Below are 13,321 nucleotides of genomic sequence, written 5' to 3' on the forward strand. Positions count from 1 at the left end.
TAGGGTGTCCCCGCCCCCTCTGTATAAGTAGCCTTATATGGTCGGAGGCTTTGCCTCTTACAATGTCAAGCAGCAATTCCCAATGAAGGTTAGGGTGATGACAAGGGTTAGGTGGAATGGCCGGGGATTTGGCCCCCTCATCTCTATCCATCTAGGAATCCAAAATATGTACCTGTTATATTTCTTTCTGAAGGCACTCTTACACTCTTCTAGATTTTTGTTCTTCCATGGGCTGCTGTCCTCATTTTTCACTTGAGATCAGTAGCCACTCTCTTTAGTGCTGGGCTCCACTGTATAATACCGAGATCCAGAGTGCAATTGCGTGGGACTACTCCCACGTTTACTGCAACAGTAAATCCAATAGCACATCAGAAGCAATGCCGTCAGTTTCATACTGCCTTGTTTGCTATGAGTACTGTAGTAGATGGAGCACGAACCGCATATCTGCCACTGGCTGCATTCCTCTAGCGTAAAAGTGCCTTAAAGATATAGCTTTGGAGGCTTCAAACATCTTCTAGTTCTCATGCTGGTCTTCCAACCTTTTCATGTGTTTTTAATTCAGCCACCTTCACCTTCACCTGTTTCTGTTTAAAACACACAAGCTGTTTTCTCTCAACATTCCATCCATCCCCTATTTTCTGCATATATCTGAATGTGAATATCCCATATTCCTCCATTTCAGCCTCTTCTTACTCTCTAAATTCCTCATTATTCAAACTCATTGCTTCCCTAAATGTATTAGCATTTTTGGTTTGTCTCTTTTCTGGCTTTGTGTCCCTGGAAGTTCTGTTCAACTTCCATTTTAAAATTCCTTATCTTTTGATGTCAGTGTTTTTAAATGCATCCTTGGTACTGAAATTCATTGGAGGAAAACAACTACAGAGAAGCTTGATTTTGATAAATTAATAGTTAATATTTTATATTACCATTTTTTGCAAAATAAATTGTCAACTGACATTAGCAATAAACTCTGCATGCACTGCACCCAAAATAGTTACTGCTTTTCCCAGTTTCATAAAACTTCTGCCCTCATTATGATTTTCTCTGGCTTTACTATGTTCTACCATGCAGTAAATTGATCCTTTGAATTTAGGTGTTCTAAATTCTGCTTCTCTGAATCTGATTTTATTTTTCTCCAATTTGCTTCCTTCCCCTCACATGATGGTACATGATTCCTTCAACTTGGCCAAGTAACTGTTGTTCATATTTGAGCTCAGACACTGGGGGTAATTTTGACTTTGTACAATAGTGTAAAATGGGAGAAATCGATCCTGCTGCCCGTTTGTCATCTCTCCCTATTTTCATTTCCATTGAAGTGAATGGAAATGAAAATCAGGAGAGATGTATAACCAGTGACTGAATCGATATTTCGATATTGCCCTTTTAAAATATCACCCAAAGTCAAAACTCCCCCCTCAGCCCTGTGAGTGTTAACATGCTATCTGAGTATGGGAGACATCACAACCAAACCTGATGCTGCACTACCCTGGCATCCACATTGATACATACATTTTCCATCAGAGGTCAATGCATTATGATTTTTGGTGAGAACCCTGGCAGTTTTTCCCTGGGGCACCAAGGCCAACTATAGTATCCACATTACTGCCTTGGCTGAGATTGGTAAACTCAGCAGAGACTGGGGATTGAACCTGTAACTCTCCTGATTTATATAACTATGCAGTTCAGTGTCACAGCAAAGAGCTGCTGGGAAGCAACTGAATCTGAAATTTAGAGCTACAAAGATTCTCACATCTCAATCATCATGGAAAAAAATGGAGAGGGACCCACTAAACCTCCATAGATAAAATTGGTAATGTGCACATCAATCTGTTTTACTGACAAGTAAAATCAATTAAAATCAATATGTGGATGGAATTGAGTGATGGATTTATAAAAATGTCACCCATTCCACTCACCCCTGTGCTAAATCAAAACTCCACACCTCAAACTTTTCCCTCTTTTTCCTTTTATCTTGATGAAAACAAAAAGCCCAGTCAAAGGTTTATCCCTCAGAACATGCTTTCTTGTAGATGTAGGAAGATTTGATTAAAGAAACTAAAAAACAATGGAAGAGTATGGGGAAGGGCAGTATGTGGCAATAATTAAAATGTAAGTGCTACTGTCAGCTGTTGGCACAGAGAAGCCAAAGTTTAGACAAACAGGACTACTGTCCTATCACTGACACATATCATTAAATGGGACTGACTGCTACACTTCTTTGGCAAGTAAATATGTATGTTTCTTCCAAAGATAAATGAAAGAAAACTGGCTTCTTCACATTGAAATAGATTATGCCCTTGGATTCCTTAAACATGAAAGCCATTCTATGGTTAGGTAGCCAAAAACAACAAAAGTTATTGCACAACTCTTGCTGTTACGTCATATTTTATGCATTCATTAACATATATGAAAAGCTTTACCAACTAAAATAACGTTGTTTTTGTCCATATATGGAACTATTGCTGGCCTGGAGTGTTCAGGCTGCAACATGGTTGAGAGGTTCTGACGATGTCCTGAATTACAAGAGAGTGGAACTGGAGTAGTTTACTAAATCCTTTAAATTCTGAGATTGCATTACAGCTTTGCAAAACGCTATCCAAGTCAGCTGTTATATTTTATTTATGGATCTGATATTTTGCCGTTTGGTTTGTTTTGCTACTGCTGCCATATTATTGCCATTCCTTCACAGCTGTCACAACTGTTTTGGCATAAACATTCACAGTTGGGCAGCATCACTTGACATGAGGAAAAGGTGAGACTAGAGTTGCTTTTCTGCACCTGAACCTTTGCATAATTATGATAATCAGCTGACCACAAAAAATTAGGTGCAAGCAGTACACTTCACTCCGGGTCAGTGTAACATCCATTTCAAACCATTTGTATGTAAACTGCACCCCGCAGAAAATCTAGGCGAAGATATTTTAAAATCAAGAAAAGGCAAAATCATCACCTTAATTTTACACTGCGTAATCACCAACTCCCATCTATTATTATCCTCTTGAATTGTTGATCTGTAAGTCATGATGCCTTTCTTAAATCCTGTTTAGCATTTAAGGTTTTAGGCTGACACAAAAATCTGTCCAGATCTCTTTGAACGGCTCTGTAGACCTAACATTCATTCATAGCAGTAGTAATAATCTAAGCATTTATGTGAGAAGCTCCTTGAACGCTATTAAATAATAGCTTCTTTTCTTACTGAAGGTCAGCTTTTCAATTTCAAATACTTTTATTTGCTGCCCTCAATTTTTAAAGCCTGGATCTAACCGCATCCTATTCACTGAAAAGAATCTTCTTTTAGTCTATCCTCATAAAGCACTAACTCCTGAGATAATGGGTTCAATTTTGAAATGGTGGCAGGTTGGTAGTGAGGGGGTGAAGGTGCGTGTGGCAAACGATCACGATGTAATTGATGGTGATTAAAGTTGGCTGCCAACAGGAGCTGCAATGCCAAGCGGTGGGGGGGGCGGCGGGGAAGAGAAAGAGAGAGAGAGAGAGCGAGACGTCATCCACGCTGGAACAGAGAATGGAGGGTGCTGAAGATCGGGGTGGAGGGAGAAGGGAACATCAGGGTTGGGGGGGGGCGGGGAGAGTGGAAGATCGGAGAGGGACATGGTGGGGGAGAAGGGGAGATCAGAGAGAGACATCGGGGGGTGAGGGGAGAGGGAGAGATCGGAGAAGGACATCAGAGGGGGAGATTGGAGAGGGACATCGTTGTGGGGGGGAAGGGGGACATCAGGGCCAGAGAGTGGAAGATCGGAGAGGGAGACATAGGACATCGGAGCAGGGTGGACAGGTAGTTTTATTTTGTTTTTTAACTTTGTGCAATGGTTTTTAATTTAATTTATTTTGTTTATTTTTGCCTGATCCGGCACCAGGCATGAATCAGAAGGCTTGGGAAAGCCGCCGAGGTAAGTTTAAAATCATTTCAACTACCTACTGTGTCAGAAATAAAGTACCTTAAGTACCTCAATGAGATACATTTGGTTCTTTAACTATCATAGCCGGTGGGACTTCCACATTCGGGAAGCGAGCGTGCACACAGGCGCGTCTGTGGGAAACCCGGAAGTCGACGGGTTGGAGCCGGCTTCCTCACCTGCTTGGGAATTCCGTGATTTTCGCAACCGCAATATCCTTTGAAAATCGGGGCCAATGTCTTACTCTTATCTAATGCACCAATGTTACTTTAGAGCTAGTAAGAGGAAAGGTTCTAGTGTGTTTATATTCCATTCTTCTGGCACACTCTAACATTGATTAGCATATCAGTCATTTTTCACTGTAGAGACTGGTATCATGGCCTTTAACATAGTAAAACATCCCAAGACGCTTCACAGGAACGTTATCCAAAAAAATTTGACACTGAGCCACAAAAGGTGATATTAGCACAGGCACTTGGTCAAAGAGGTAGGTTTTAAGGAGTGTCTTAAAGGAGGAGAGAGAGGCAGAGAGGTTTGGGGAGGGAATTCCAGAGCTTAGGGCCTAGGCAGCTGAAGGCACGACCGCTAACGGTGGAGCGATTAAAATCGGGGATGCGCAAGAGGCCAGAATTGGAGGAGCGCAGAGATCTCAGAAGGTTTTAGGGCTGGAGGAGGTTACAGAGACAGGGAGGGGCGAGGCCACGGAGAGATTTGAAAACAAGGTTGAGAATTTTAAAATCGAGGTGTTGTTGGACTGGGAGCCATTATATATCAGTGAGCATAGGGGTGATGGATGGACGGGAGCACTGGAATAGTCATGTCTAGAAGTAACAAAGGCATGGATGAGGGTTTCAGCAGCAGAGGTAGAGCGGAGACGGATGATATTACTGAGGTGGAAGTAGACATTCTTGGTGATGGAGCGGATGTGGAGTCGGAAGCTGATCTCAGGGTCAGATAGGACGCCAAGTTTGCGAATGGTCTGGTTCAGCCTCAGACGCTGGCCAGGGAGAGGGATGGAGTCGGTGGCTAGGGAACGGAGTTTGTGGTGGGGACCATGGTTTCAGTCTTCCCAATATTTAGTTGGAAGAAATTTCTGCCCCTCCAGTACAGGATGTCAGAAAAGCAGCGTGACAAATCAGAGGGGGTGGAGGGGTCCAGTGAGGTGGCGGTGAGGTAAAGCTGGGTGTCGTCAGCATACATGTGGAATCTGACGTGTTTTTGAATGATGTAGCTGAGGGGCAGCATACAAATGAGAAATAGAAGGGGGCCAAGGATAGTCCATGGGAGACTCCAGAGGTAATGTTGCAGAAGCGGGGAGAGAAGCCATTGCAGGAAATTCTCTGGCTACGACTGGTTAGGTAGGAGTAGAACCAGGTGAGCGCAGTCCCAACCAGCTGGACGATGGAGGAGAGGCGTTGGAGGAGGATGGTGTGGGTAACTGTGTCAAAGGCTGCAGACAGATCAACAAGGATGAAGAAAGATAGTTTACCCCGGTCACAGTCACATAGTATGTTCTTTGTGACTTTGATAAGGGCCGTTTCAGTGCTGTGGCAGGGGCAGAAACCTGATTGGAGTGGTTCAAACATGGAGTTGCGGGGAAAATGGGCACGGATTTGGGAGGCGGCAACACGTTCATGGTCTTTGGAGAGAAAAGGGAGGTTGGAGATGGGGCAGTAGTTTGCAAGGACAGAGGGGTCAAGGATTTTTTTTTGAGGAGGGGGGTGTACCTGAGGAGAGGAAACCGTTAACAATATCAGCTAACATGGGGGCCAGGAAGGAAAGTTGGATGGCCAGCAGTTTGGTGCGAATAGAGTCGAGGGAGCAGAAGGTGGGGTCTCATGGACAAGATGAGCTCGGAGAAGGCATGAGGGGAGGTAGGAGAGAAACTAGAGAAAGATGCGAGTTTAGGGCTAGGGCAGGGGGGAACCTTAGAGGAAGTTTGGCTTGGTGGTCTAGGGAAAGGGTGGTAAGCGGCAGAGGCAGCTGAACAGATGGTCTCAATCTTAGCGACAAAGAAGTCCATTAGTCCCTCGCACTTGTTGTTGCAGGTGAGGGTGGAAAGGGCAGGGGAGATTGGTTTAAGAAGATGGCTTGTAGTGGAGAAGAGAAGCGGGGATGATCCTGGAATAGTGAGCAGTTTTGGCAGAGAGCAGGACCCGATAGTGCTTTTTGTGGTCCAGTCAGATCTGGCGATGAATGGCTAAACCACTTGTCCACCATAAACGTTCAAGTCTGCGTCCCTTGGACTTAAGGGAGCGAAGATACCTGGGTGAACGACCAGAGTGAGAGAGAGTAATGGTTTTAATGGGGACAAGGGCACCAAAGGTGGAGTGAGGGTGTGATTGAGCAGATTGGTAGCTGTAGAAATGTCACGGTGAGTAGAGGGCCAAAGGCTAGAGAGTTAGCAATATGAAAGAGTTGTTGTAAGTGACTTGGGGGAGAGTTTTTTCCAGGGATGGACACAGTAGGAAGTGGGGGTTGAGAGGGGGAAGGGGGAAGTGAATGGAGAGGGATACAAGGAAGTGATCAAATATGGCATTATCTGTGATTGTCACGATGGGAGTAGAGAGGCCACGTGAGATGGCAAGGTCGAGGGGGTGGCTGTGAATATGGGTTGGGGAGTTTATTTGGTGGGAGCGATTAAGGGAGGATAGGAGGGCAGTGAACTCAGAGGAGGGAGGGTGTGATGAGTTGAGATGAAGGTTGAAATCACTGAGGATGAGAAGTTGCTCAGTGTAGAGGCTAAGGGAGGAAAGCAGTGAAGATATCTCGGTAAGAAACTTGGCATGGTTCTTGAATGGGCGGTAGAGACAAGGATTTTAAAGGAGAGGTGAGCGGGGTGGAACAAGGTGAGATGCTCAAAGAAGGAGAAGGTGCCAGCGGAGTAGGGGGACAGACCAAGGTGTGATTTGGTGATAAGCCTCACACCGCTACCTTGGCAGTCTGGGCGGGGCATGTGGTGGAAGGTATCACCAGGCGGGGAGGCTTCATTAAGGGTGAAGGTATCATCACCCATCAGCCAAGTTTCCGTCAGGATCATGATGTTGATGCAATCATCGACAATAAGGTCATGGATGGTGAGGGCCTTGTTCACAAGTGAATGGACATTCTAGAAGGAGATGCGGAGAGGGGCATTGATAGCTGATCTACTGGCACAGTCCACAGGATCAGCACTGGGAAGGTGAATGGTACGCTGGATGGGAAGGTCGGTGAGAGAGTAGGATGGGGCAGTTGGGGTTGCTGCTCGTAAGGAGGCAGCGACAAGTGCCGCAACGGACCCTTCAGAGGATGCCAAGAGAGGCACAGATGGAAGCTGTAGGTTTATCTAAGAGGAAGTCAAGCCCAGGACGGCGGCAGGAGAGGAGGAATGTCGAGGGGTGCTGAAGGGTTGGGGTAGGGATTTGGGGGAGTCAGAGTACCTGAGAGAAAGAAATGAAAGGAGGCGTGACGACAAGAGGGAGGAGTCTAGGAGGAATGGAAAAAAAAGGGAAATAGAAGTGACACAAGGTAACATATAAATAAGGGGTTCCCAACTGTATTCAAACATTCTTCATTCATCACTCTTTTTGAGATCCCGATGGGCCCTGGAACCTCTTTCTCTGTGTTATTCCCCTTGTGCTATATTCTTCTCTCTCCGTAGGCCTCAAATTCCTGTTTTTGTGAATATTAACCAAAAAAAGTATGAAGCACCAATTTCTCCAATGAAGATAAGAAATGTCAGCATCCCCTCCTTATTTCTCTGTTATTCTCCCCTTTCTCATTGTTACTCTGTCTTTCCCTCTAAGTTCACAAGACACTGAGATGACATTGTAAGATCACCTGGAAAGATACTTACAAGTATGTGGGCTAAAACAACAAAAGCTGTTAATGCTGTGTATAAAAAGGCATGCAGAAATGATGAAGGTGGTTCATAACATAGGCCGACAAAGAAGACACTAGGATGGAACTGCGGCATATAAAAAATAACAAAAAGGAGGATGGCCCTAATATCTCATACCGTGAGGGAGCATCGTAAATTCATTACCTGACTCAGGAAAATCGTAAGTTCATTCTGCAAAGTTTTTTATCACAATGTACCTTATACAGATCACAGACATTATACAATTTTGATAACTTGATATGGATGTCAGTGTCACATCACAGGCACTGGCCATTGTCGTCTTGTACCTGCATTCCATAGAATGTTAAAAATAAATAGAATAAATATAAGTAATTAAAATACTCCTGTTTAGATGATGCACCATATTACGCTATAATATCTCAGTTTGTATGTTCGTAACTTCACAGGTGAGCCATCCAGTTCCTAGCCAAGGCTGACATCTACGGAAGAACCCATTGACCTATCAAGAGAAGGAAAAGGACAAGATGGAATCAGCTAGCTGTTTTACCCCAAGCATTACAATGCCCAGGTGATGTTGGTATCTGGTGTACAGCAGCCAACATTCAAGAGGCATAATATGCCCAGGATAAATTGAAGTATGACTCCAGCTTCAGGATCCTTCATGGGGTCAGTTCTCAAAAGGCAGAGGCCATAAATCCATCTGAAATGTATAAAAGAAGATACGGAACCTAGAATACCTCAACTCACCAATCCACTCCACACCTACAATCAACAGAATACTGGAAGTGTTCTGGCGACTTACCACACAGAAAATGCTAAGAAGCTATACATTCATACAAGTTGCACAATAATAGAGCACTGTGTACATCATTGTGTACAAGTAATCTGGGAACAGTTAACTGAGCAGATTGACTGTAGAGCCAATCTGCTTGACAGCACTGGTCTAATACCATCCTATCTTCTTCCCACAGTCAGTGAGAACTCTACTAGAGTCTCTTGGACAGTCTGGTTGGATTGTGCAGAACTCTTGTGTCATTTCAGTCCGGTGCTAACTTCATGGTGGTTCTTTCCAATGAATCTGATTCACTTAGATTTATCTCAGTTAGTATGTAGTTCGATAGTGGCTAACTACAAATTCAAATTTTTTACTACCTAAAAAGTCATACACTTTCAATTATTAATGACCTGTTACAATGTATTTCACTGGATCCAGTCTACTTTTGAACTAGCCTGGTAACTTGTCACCAATTTCAATTTAAGAAAAAATGCAGAAGTCGTGCTCTGAGATGGTCCTATGTTCAGCACTTCCAGTTTCTGAAGCATTCTGGCTCAAGGGTGTATTTTTGTCATCATGTTACTGATTGCCTTAATATGCATTAGATGATGACTTACTTTGTGCTAGATAATTGCAGGGCTACGGGGATAGGGCGGGGGAGTGGGACTAGCTGGATTGCTCTTGCATAGAGCCGGCGTGGACTTGATGGGCCGAATGGTCTCCTTCCGTGCTGTAATCTTTCTATGATACTTCATATTGAATTAAGACAAAGCTATAAAATAACGTAATTCTAGTAGGTAGTTTTATATCTTGTACGATACATGCAATTCCTAAAAAAAAAACAATAGTAAATGACTCTCAGCTGATTTATAGTTAGCAGAAAACGTGCTTGTGTAACGGTGAGACGTATTTTAAATGTCGCTTGTGGACACAGTTCTACTGTAGGAAAAAACCTGCAAAAAGTAGAAATGGCCATTTGATCTATTTCAATAAGAACCACTAACTAACAGGCTGGATCTTCCTGCATGTTCCTGACCACATCCAGAGTACAACCAGTCAACCAAAGGCTTATTTAAAGCGGCAATTCATTTGAGGTTGTGTTGTCTTTTGCCTGATTTTGCTGTGGAGCGGTGGATGAAAAAACTGCTTTAAAATGCGTCGCTGGCAAGCCCCCAGGTTTTCTGAAGCCTCCCTTGAGGTCCTGCTGGAAGAAGTCAGGGCGAGGAGGGAAGTTCTCTTTCTAGCTAGTAGGGGGAGGGTCCCAAAATACCAAGTTCACTGGGCATAGAGAGATGTTGCAGAGATTGTCAGCTCCAGGATTATCAGGACCTGGACCAGTGCAGGAAGTGCTTCAATTACCTCACAAGAGTAGCACGGGTGAATATAGCTCTTCATTTCTCCATCTCTCTCAACAACATTTGGCAACAATCCTTTCCCCCACCCCTCTCCAAGCACTCTCAATGATTCACTCCCCTCAATCATATCCTTCACCACTAGGCACAAGAGAACACTATACCAACTCCGATTCTCATTTCAAACCCACACTCACCTCTTCCTTGCTCCTTTCACAACAGCCACTAGCAGCATTCTCACCTCACTTACGAGTCTTTGCAGAATCAGCAACTTCTCTCACGGCTCCATCCTCACTTCACACTCCACAAACCCGCTCTCCATTCAACATATTCCCATCCTAATTCCATTTTGCTTCTTGTTCCCCTCAGCATCTGCACAACAAGCAGAAGCCCTACACTCTCGCCCTCTGGCTCTGCAGGACAAACAGCACACAACACAAGGGAGAGGAGTAAGACCCGCGGGGAGGACCAGCCAACATCATGAACAGCTCCAAGCTGGAGCAGCAAATGCTGGAAATCAGTGGCCCCTCCAGTGCTGTCAGGATAGGAGATTTCGAGGCCGGGGGTTTCTCTAAACAGGGTCTCTGACTATTACTTGAACCCCTTCATGAACTTCAGAAAAACTCACAATCATGCAGCTTGACTGTAACGAGCTTGTCATCTGCTACTGTCCAGCCTCTCAGTGTTTGTTCTTTTTCTCTTTCCTCTAGTTCCTTCTCATCAGCCACAGTGCACAGAAAAAGACACACCAGAAGAAGAGAATCATTCTGAGGAGGCACCATCATGCACTGTATTACTCCCAAGCACAGAGATTGGCTGGGTTAGAGAGTGAGTTAGAGGGATTTGCATGTGGTGAAACACCCAACACTAGTGAGCAGCAACAGGTACTGTTGGCAGGGACAGCCCAGGAGACAGCACACCAGAGAGCGAGGTCCTCTCCCAGCTCTGCTGAAGAGCAGAGATGCCGAACATAGAGGCCCAGCTATGAGAAGAGCTTGCTTCACACAAGCATTTATGTCAGGTATTGGAGGGCCTGCCAAATAGTTTCACCACCATAACTGAAAGTATGGAGGAGTCCACTTCCAGGATGTGTGGTGTCATCTTTCAGGGCATCAACACTCTGCAGTCTACCCTGAAGAGCGTGGTCACCTCCAGGGATGCTACATCTGAGCCCTCACAACAGGAGTCAATGTTCACAGCTTTCGCAGCTTTGGTGGAAACTCAAACGGCTGCCATGCATACTCTGGGCCCAAACCTGTGCTTCGTTTTGGGGAGGTAGATGTTTGCCTTTCAGAAACAGACATCCACCTTGGAAAGATTCGTGGAGCAAATAGATAGGGCCTTTCAAGGCGCCAAGTCATCTTTTGCAGTCTGCTCTCCTGCAGATCGTGGAAGTGATGAGCCCCAGCCCTATGGGAGTGGCAGCGGCTTCCACCAGGCAGGGAAGTTAAAATTGGGGCCTATCAGTCAACAGGAAGACAGTTGGTAAGCTGTGCCATCTGCCGCAAGGACACGCAATCAATCTGGGTTTACACTGTCGGTGGCAGGCAAGGTTATCCTTGCAATCAACTTTTTGGATCTACCTGCTTCCAGTCCAGCATAGACATCATCTGCATTGTCAGCCAACGTGCAACTTAGTGATACATTGGTCGGCATACTCAACTTTTTCATTTCCTTTCTTACTGACTAATAACAGAAGTATGATGTGGTGGTCAGTTGTCATTCAAATTCCACCCCCTTCCCTCTCTCCAGAAAGCTCCCAGGATCAGGCCCAATATGGGCCAGGAGCTCAGTGAAGCTACGCAAAGTAGGTTGATTCTAGAGGTTCCAGCAGGGTCAGCCCTCCTCCAGTCAGTGAGCACAAATCCCTTTCTCTTCTTCTGCCCTCCTGGTTTTTACGGAAACCCGAAAATTCACCTTGTGATGTCTCTCAGTAAACATGCTATGCCGTTTTCTTGGTCACAATATTGCACCATGCATACAAAAAAGCACAAAATGTTGAAGCTGCAATTGTGAAAGAACTAAATATTCTTCATTTTTTGGCTTTAATTGTCATAAAGTAGAAAGGTGTAAAACTGAAGCTATCCTTAAACCCAGGTTTCATGTGAATGTCCCACTGGACTAGTAGGGAATATAAAGGATGATTCCACAATCTTATACAGCGAGAAGCTGTGTTTACAGGTAACATGGGTCAGAGAGTCGCGGCTACATTATCGTAACCCTGTCTCCAACCCTTGTGCTCCCTGGAAGTATGCCTGGTATTGCAGAATCATCCCAGTGGTACAATCTTCCCACTTGACCACTAGAGAAGAGAAATGCTTAATTACCATCAAAGTGTCAGGGTTTGGACACAGACCCTTTTGTCTTCCAGGAACATTAATCTGCGAAAGAACACAGATGTATACTTACTCCAAGACTGACAAGGACCAAAGGCAGTCCATCTGATTTACCACGAAACCACTAAAGAGCACACCTGCCAATAAAGGAAAGAAAGTCCTTGCAATTCTATAGCATTTTATCACATCCGCAGGACATCCCAAAATACTTTACAAAAACGCGTTACTTTCAAATAAGATTTCTGTTATATAGGCAAACATAGGCATTATAGTTGATATTATGGCAAATAATAAATGGTGTTCTGCATATGCAAACAGGCATTTATTACGCTTATATGAAATTTGTAAGACTAAGACATTTAATTCGGGTGAAATTATTGTAGCTGATTCAATTTGATGCAGCTTGACTCATCTCTACTGCTAACCTAAGTACACTGTTACACAATTTGGCGGATTTTGCTCATATGACTTTCTAATTTACTATTGGACAAGTGTATATATATATTCTTCATGAATTAAGGAGTTCATTTCAGTAGGGAAATACCTGTGATAAACTTGGTTAGGATGAAATGCTTAGACTTCATATTAGTTTAACTTTGTCAGACCTAAATATTTAGACCTGGCTCCACAGGAAAGTTTTTTTTTTAAGAACACTTTTTTGGTGGCGGCCTCAGTGACCGCTGTAGAATCCTGAGAACTCATCAACGACCAGTTTAGTGCAGGAACCCTGAAGTGGGCGTCCGGTCCCTTATTTACATATGTAAAGGGCCTAACGCCTGTTTTAGATAGGCACCATGGGTGGTTGGGCAGCCACCTAAGCCAATATGGCACAGATCGGACACCGGATGTTTCTCCGAAATTGGCCCTCATTATGCCCATAAAACGGGGCAAAGAGGTCCAATTTCTACCCCGAAGATTTTTGGTCTCCGGTCATGTGTTCCTCTGGGCATTTCTCAATGAGTCATCTCCAGATCATGGGTAACTCCCAGATTTAGGATAGTTTAAATAAAAACCTTAAACTGGGCCAATTGCATTTCAGATAATCCCAATTATATTGGTTGCTGTGTGTTAGAAATTTGGCAAACAGTGCCTCAAAACGTATG

At 44.3% G+C, this 13,321-nt stretch overlaps 1 protein-coding gene across 3 annotated transcripts in view; it reads left to right on the plus strand.

Annotated features, from left to right (window-relative positions):
- Positions 1-13,321, plus strand: part of golim4a (golgi integral membrane protein 4a) — a 106,077-nt gene that overhangs the window by 91,365 nt on the left and 1,391 nt on the right. The gene's annotated exons all lie outside the window — the stretch shown is intronic.

The sequence above is a fragment of the Heptranchias perlo genome, chromosome 13, assembly GCF_035084215.1.
Source record: "Heptranchias perlo isolate sHepPer1 chromosome 13, sHepPer1.hap1, whole genome shotgun sequence".
NCBI classification, from domain to species: domain Eukaryota; kingdom Metazoa; phylum Chordata; class Chondrichthyes; order Hexanchiformes; family Hexanchidae; genus Heptranchias; species Heptranchias perlo.